The 6,237-nt window shown below is 63.8% G+C and overlaps 1 pseudogene; it reads left to right on the forward strand.

The window, feature by feature from the left end:
* Positions 1–142: 142 nt before the first annotated feature.
* Positions 143–6,196, forward strand: LOC118889508 (annotated as a pseudogene).
* Positions 6,197–6,237: the final 41 nt, after the last annotated feature.

Raw genomic sequence — 6,237 nt, forward strand, 5'->3', positions numbered from 1 at the left:
TCCTGGAGAGCCTGGTCACATTTCTTCCTGCCCTTGGCCTTAGTGCTCATCATGGTTCACGCCGTTTCTGGTTCCAAAAGGACCTGTGTTCATAAAGACCACATGTTAGGACAGCACCAAAGTGTCTAGAAATCCAGGCCAGGAGGAGGAGGGAGGGGGTTTGGCTGTGCCCGCCAGTGGCCTGAGAGCCCTCCCACCCACAGAGACCTGGCCCGGGGCCTGTGGGGAGGGCGTGGCCCACGGTCCCCAGCGCTGGCTGTCTCTGGGTTCCAGGAGAACTGCGCAATCCTCGGGGAGCTGGTAAGGCTGCAGGCTCAGAAGTCCCGCCTGCTGGGATTCAGCACGCCTGCCGACTCTGTGCTGGAGATGAACATGGCCAAGACCAGCCAGGTGGTGGCCACTTTCCTAGGTAACCCCGCCTCCCCGAGTCCCAGTGGGGACGGGGGTCAGGCGGACCTTGACTGGACGTGGTGCTGCCTGAGACCCCACTGTGTCAGCCCTTGGGGGTCGCCTTCCCCAACCCTTCATTCTGCCTTGAGGGGCGTGGGGTGGGGGGCGGCTGGGGGGCTGCCACAGGGACATAGCCGAGCCTCTCCCCTCCGCCCGCAGATGAGCTGGCCCAGAAGCTGAAGCCCCTCGGGGAGCAGGAGCGGCCGTGATCCTGGAGCTAAAGAAGGCTGAGTGCCAGAGGCGGGGACTGCACTTTGACGGGCCCATCAACGTCTAGGACCTGCGCTACTACATGAATCAGGGGGAGGAGACGCGCTACCACATGGACCAGTACCTGCTCAATGAGTCCTTCCCCATGCAGGTGGTCACGCGCGGGTGGCTGGGCATCTCCCAGGAGCTGCTGGGGCTGACCTTCGACCTGGAGGAAGGCGCCAACATGTGTCACGAAGATGAAGATGTGAGGCTCTACACGGTCCGGGACGCGGCCTCGGGCAATGTCATCCATCAGCAAGTTCTACCTGGACCTCTACCCTCAGTGCATGCGTGGGGGAACCTGTCGGCCGTGGGCCGGGGCTCCTCTGTGGTAGCGGGGCCTCACCCGCGTCCCTCCCCAGGGAAGGGAAGTCCGGGCACATGGCCTGCTTTGGCCGGCAGCCGGGCTGCCTGCAGCAGGACGGGATGCGCCAGATTGCCATCGCGGCCATGGTGGCCAACTTCACCAAGCCTACGCCCAACCCGCCCTCCCTGTTGCAGCATGATGAGCTGGAGACCTACTTCCATGAGTTCTGGCAAGCGATGCACCAGCTCCGCTCCCAGGAGGGTGCGGGCGAGGGGCTGAAGGCAGGGGGCGGGGAGGGCCCGGGCTCTCCCGTGGTCCTCAGGCAGGCCCTCGCCACGGGATTCTTCCGCTGATGTCACCCTGCACGAGGCGACGCCCACGGTGTCAGTTTCCATCATCAAACCCCACACACTGGGCGCGTAAACAACGGAAGTGGATGTCCTCGAGACTCTGGAGGCTGGAAGTCCCAGATCAAGGAGTCAGGACTGGTTCCCTTCATGTTAAATACATGTATTCAAGAGTTGCCTTTAAAAAAGACAAAATAGAAGAAAGGAACGTTGCATGCAAGGCTGGTGACAGGCGGTGATGAGAACCAGAGGTTAGGCTCTGGGGCTGGGAGCACCACGCCCTGTGAGGCCCTGGGGCTGCTGCAAGTCTCGGTGGAGGCTCAGCAAGTCCCAGTGACTTCCCAATGCGGGGGTCCCCAGCTGAGCGTCTGGGCCCAGGACCCAGTGCTCGTTCAGTCTTCCTGCGGTCAGCCCTTCATCCTGAGAGCGATGCTCTCACAGACTGCAACCGGAGTGCGTGGGGACAGTTTACTGAGCTGTGCAGCCATCACTACTGCCCTGTTCTGGAACATTTCCCTCACCCCAAAAATGTCCCTCATGCTCTTAGTTATTCCCTGCCCTCCCCTGCCCCTGACAACCAGGAACCCACTCTGACTCTGTAGATCTACCTGTTCTGGACGTTTCCCCTCAGTGGGGTCACACCCTGTGTGTCCTTCTGTGTCTGACTTCTCTCACTGAGCATCGTGTTCTCAGGGTGCATCCACGTGGCAGCGAGTGTCAGGGCTTCACAGCTTTGCGTGGCTGTGGGCCGGAAAAAAGACAAACGAAAAGAAAGGCACGTTGCCTGCGACTCTGGTGACAGCCGGTGATGAGAACCAGAGGTTAGGCTCTGGGGCCGGGAGCGCCGCACCCTGTGAGGCCCTGGGGCTTCTGCCAGTCTCGGTGGAGGCTCAGCAAGTCCCAGTGACTTCCCAATGGGGGTGGGGTCCCCAGATGAGCGTCTGGGCCCAGGACCCAGTGCTCGTTCAGTCTTCCTGCAGTCAGCCCTTCGTCCTGAGAGCGATGCTCTCACAGACTGCAACCGGAGCGCGTGGGGACACTTTACTGAGCTGTGCAGCCATCACTACTGCCCTGTTCTGGAACATTTCCCTCACCCCAAAAAGGTCCCTCACGCCCTTAGTTATCATTCCCTCCCCTCCCCTGTCCCTGACAACCAGGAACCCACTCTGACTCTGTGGATCTACCTGTTCTGGACGTTTCCCCTCAGTGGGGTCACACCCTGTGTGTCCTTCTGTGTCTGACTTCTCTCGCTGAGCATCGTGTTCTCACGGTGCATCCACGTGGCAGCAAGTGGCAGGGCTTCACACCTTTGCGTGGTCGAGGGCCGGAAAAAAGACAAATGAAAAGAAAGGCACGTTGCCTGCGACTCTGGTGACAGCCGGTGATGAGAACCAGAGGGTAGGCTCTGAGGCCGGGAGCGCCACGCCCTGTGAAGCCCTGGCGCTGCTGCCAGTCTCGGCGGGGCACGGGCAGTGCCGTCCCCCAGGAGCTGCTGGACAAGCTCATCAAGTCCCAGCTGGCCAACCCCCGTGCGGCCAGGCCGAGGGAAAGGAAAGGGGCTCCCGGACCGCACGGCTGGAAAGCGCGGCCTGGACACAGTGCCAGCGCCCCCGTCTCCTTCCTCCCGCCCTCCAGGCCTCTTCAACCTGCGCCAGATCGTCCTGGCCAAGGTGGACCAGGCCCTGCACACGCAGACGCCCTCGGACCCGGCCTAGGACAATGCCCGCCTCTGCCAGGAGATCCTCGGGGTCCCAGCCACGCCAGGTAGCCAAGCGCACGCCGGGCCCACCTTAGCGGTCGGTTGGCGGCTACTGCCCAGGTCAAGAGGATCCTCTGGTGGTGTGTGAAGGGGGACCGACTGACGGGCTCTGGTCGAGGCCCGCTGACCTCTGGCCTCTTCCTGCCTGGGTTCCTGGGCTGGTCCCTCCAGCTGTGGCCCGCGGAGTCCGAGGGTGGGCTGGGCGTATCTGCACGTGCTTTCTGGAGAGCCTGGAAAAGGCAGGAGAGGGCTTCATACCCCGGACGGAACACGTCGACGAGGTTTGCCGGCGCGTGTCGGTGCGGAGACGCAGTTCACTCCCTCGTGAGCGCTTTAACCCGCGCTCTCCCCATGCTGGAGGGCGAGCCCTGACTCAACCCTCGGAGCCTTGGGCAGCTGTCCTTGTAAGAGGCTTAGGGGTGAACCCTCGTGAGCTTCAGCAGAAAGTCGGCAAAGATTGATTTGTGTCCCTCCACTGAGTTGCCCGCAAGGTCCCCGTTTTCTAGAAGTGTTGGGCCAATACTCCCTCTAGTGGCAGGGGACTCAGACAGGGCTGCTTTGAGGCCCCAAGCTCTGGGCTCTGGGGAAGGGGCACGGAGCGGCCAGGGGGCCGGGCAGGAGCCTCTCCGCGTGTGTCCCAGGGACCCACCTGCCTGCGACCTTCGGCCACCTGGCAGGAAGCTACGACGCCCAGTCCTATGGCTACCTGTGCAGCGAGGTGTACTCCGCAGACACGGTCCACACACTCGTTTCAAGCAGGAGGGCGTCCTGAGTGGCAAGGTGAGAGGCCGGCCTGCCGTGCAGACCAACACGGAGGTCCTTGGCCTGGGCCTAGATGCTTGTGCCGCCCGCCTGGGCCTGCCAGGCTCTGAGGGCCCTGCCCAGAACACCCTGCTCCCCTGCCCTTTGTTGAGTCACAGCAGAGGTGGCCACACCCACACCCTCCGTGAAGGGGGTGCTCCACCCTCCTGCAGCCCCGCCCCCTCTCCTCAGGTTGCCATGGACTACAGAAGCTGCATTCTGAGGCCAGGGGGCTCCGAGGATGCCAAGGGCATGGTGAAGCTCTTCCTGGGTTGTGACCCCACGCAGGACGCCTTCCTCCTGAGCAAAGGGCTGCAGGTTGAGGGCTGCAAGCCGCCGGCCTGCTGACGGCATGGGGTTTTGCCCCCCCAGGCGGGCTGGGTGCCTTAGCGCCCCGTCGGGGCGGGGGAGGGGCCGCGTGTCCTCCCAGCCCCCAAGTCCCCGGCGGCCGGCCTAGGCCAAAAGTCTCCACCTGGAAGTGTCTGGAAAGCCTGGCATCAAGGCTCCCCCTTGTTGCACTAATGCAATCCCTTCCTGGGGAGCTTTCCTGGTAACAAAACGGTTCTTTGAAAACGCAGCCATTAATAAAAAAGACTCTACTCCTGGTCTCTGCCTGCCGTCCCTTCCACCACAGGAGTGGCATGGGGGCCGTCACACTGGGGGGAGTTCTGACCTTGGTCGGGGATCAGCCCTGGGGCCGTGGTGATGCGTCTGGGTCACTGGGAGACGGCTGAGCTGTGGGGTGAGTTCAGACGGGGATGGTGCCCCGCACCCCGACCGGGCAGGCTCTCCAGTGAGGGGGTGTCAGTTTCCTGCCAGCCTCTCGCCCGTCACTGTTTGGCATCTCGGGGGCTGTGACTGGCTGGAGCTGGTTCTGGCGGTGGGCACAGCTGCGGGAAGCCCGGCTGTGGCTGTCCCTGTCCCCGTGTCCTGTCCTCCTGCTCACGGCCGGCCGGCTGGCTCCCTCTGGTCATCGGCAGCTGCTGAAGTCTGGACCACAGCAAGGGGTCGCCTTCCTGGGTCCTAGCGATTCTTCCCAAAGGCCTTAGGGATGTGTTTTGGTGGCAGTAGGAATTCAGAGAGGGTGCTGCACCACTGGAGCGGTAGGGTGGCTCTGGACCGTCCCGTGTGTCCTTCCCGGGCCTTTGAGCTCCTCGGGAGCCCTGCCTCCGGCCCTTCGCCCCCACAAAGGACGCCAGGCAGCGGAGCGAGCGCGCGGGCGGCGCCCCGACCTTCTCCCCGTGGCCCAGGCGGGCAGGCCGTGCCACGCTCTGTCCTCCCCTCAGCCTGCCCGCCCGTTCTCACCCGCCCTAGGGCAGTCGGTTGTGGACCAGGCTGTGGTGTCTGCCCTTCTGCAGCCCCGGCTCAGCTCCCTGCACCCACTTCGGTGCCTTCTGTGTTCTGGGCTGGTCGCAGGCCCAGAGCCGGTGGGCAAGCACCCCGTGGCCGGGAGGGCTGTTCGTGTGAATTCCCTGGGGCTTGAAAAGGAGCACAGCCGGCCTTCCATCAGGCACCTCTCGATGGATATGGAAGGGGCGTGTCGGGGCCTGGGGGCTGCTTGTCTTCCTGTGCACCGAGCCCCCAGATGGTCCCCGTGCAAAATCCAGGTGTGGCGTTGGCACCCCAGCCGTGTGCCGGGCAGTCCATGGCGGGCGACACAGGCCTCGGGCTGGTGGGCCACAGGGTTCCTGAGCGGCAGGTCAGGACTGAGAGGGTGAGGCCTTTCCCCGGGTCCAGGGCCCAGGCTGATGCCGGCTGGAGGCCCCTCCGCTCACCGCCCGCAACCCCCAGCCCCTGCCCTCACGTGAGCCCCCAGGGCTGAGCTCAGGTGTTGGATGCCCAGGCTCCCCGGTAGCCCAGCCCGTTCCCAGTCCTCCGTGGTCACTGAAGGACTTGGAAGCAGGTTGCCCCACAGAGACTGCTGTTCTCCGAGCCCTGGGCAGGGGGCAGGGAGAACGGGCACAGGGCCCTGCAGGGGTGTGGTCGCCGGGGCAGCCGGAGCAGCTCCACACAGTAAGTAAGAGCATCTCACCAAAAACAGTGCGTTTCTCCAGCCGCCCCGGGACCTGAGCTCAGGTCCTGGGGCAGGAAGGGGCAGCACTGCAGCTGTTAGCTGTCACTGGGGGTCGACTGTGGCCCGGTGCCACCTCTTAGATCGTCCCCCGTCCCCTTCCGGGGTTGCGACCGGACCCCTGCCAATCGGGTTCTCACTCCTCCCCATCCCCTACGCCTGCTCCACGAAGGTGGAAGGAACACATTTTTAAAAAGGCTGGAGCCTGGGCTTCCCTGCTGGCGCAGTGGTTAAGAATCCGCCTGCCAAT

The sequence above is a fragment of the Balaenoptera musculus genome, unplaced genomic scaffold (assembly GCF_009873245.2).
Source record: "Balaenoptera musculus isolate JJ_BM4_2016_0621 unplaced genomic scaffold, mBalMus1.pri.v3 scaffold_62_arrow_ctg1, whole genome shotgun sequence".
In the NCBI taxonomy this organism is placed as follows: Eukaryota; Metazoa; Chordata; class Mammalia; order Artiodactyla; family Balaenopteridae; genus Balaenoptera; species Balaenoptera musculus.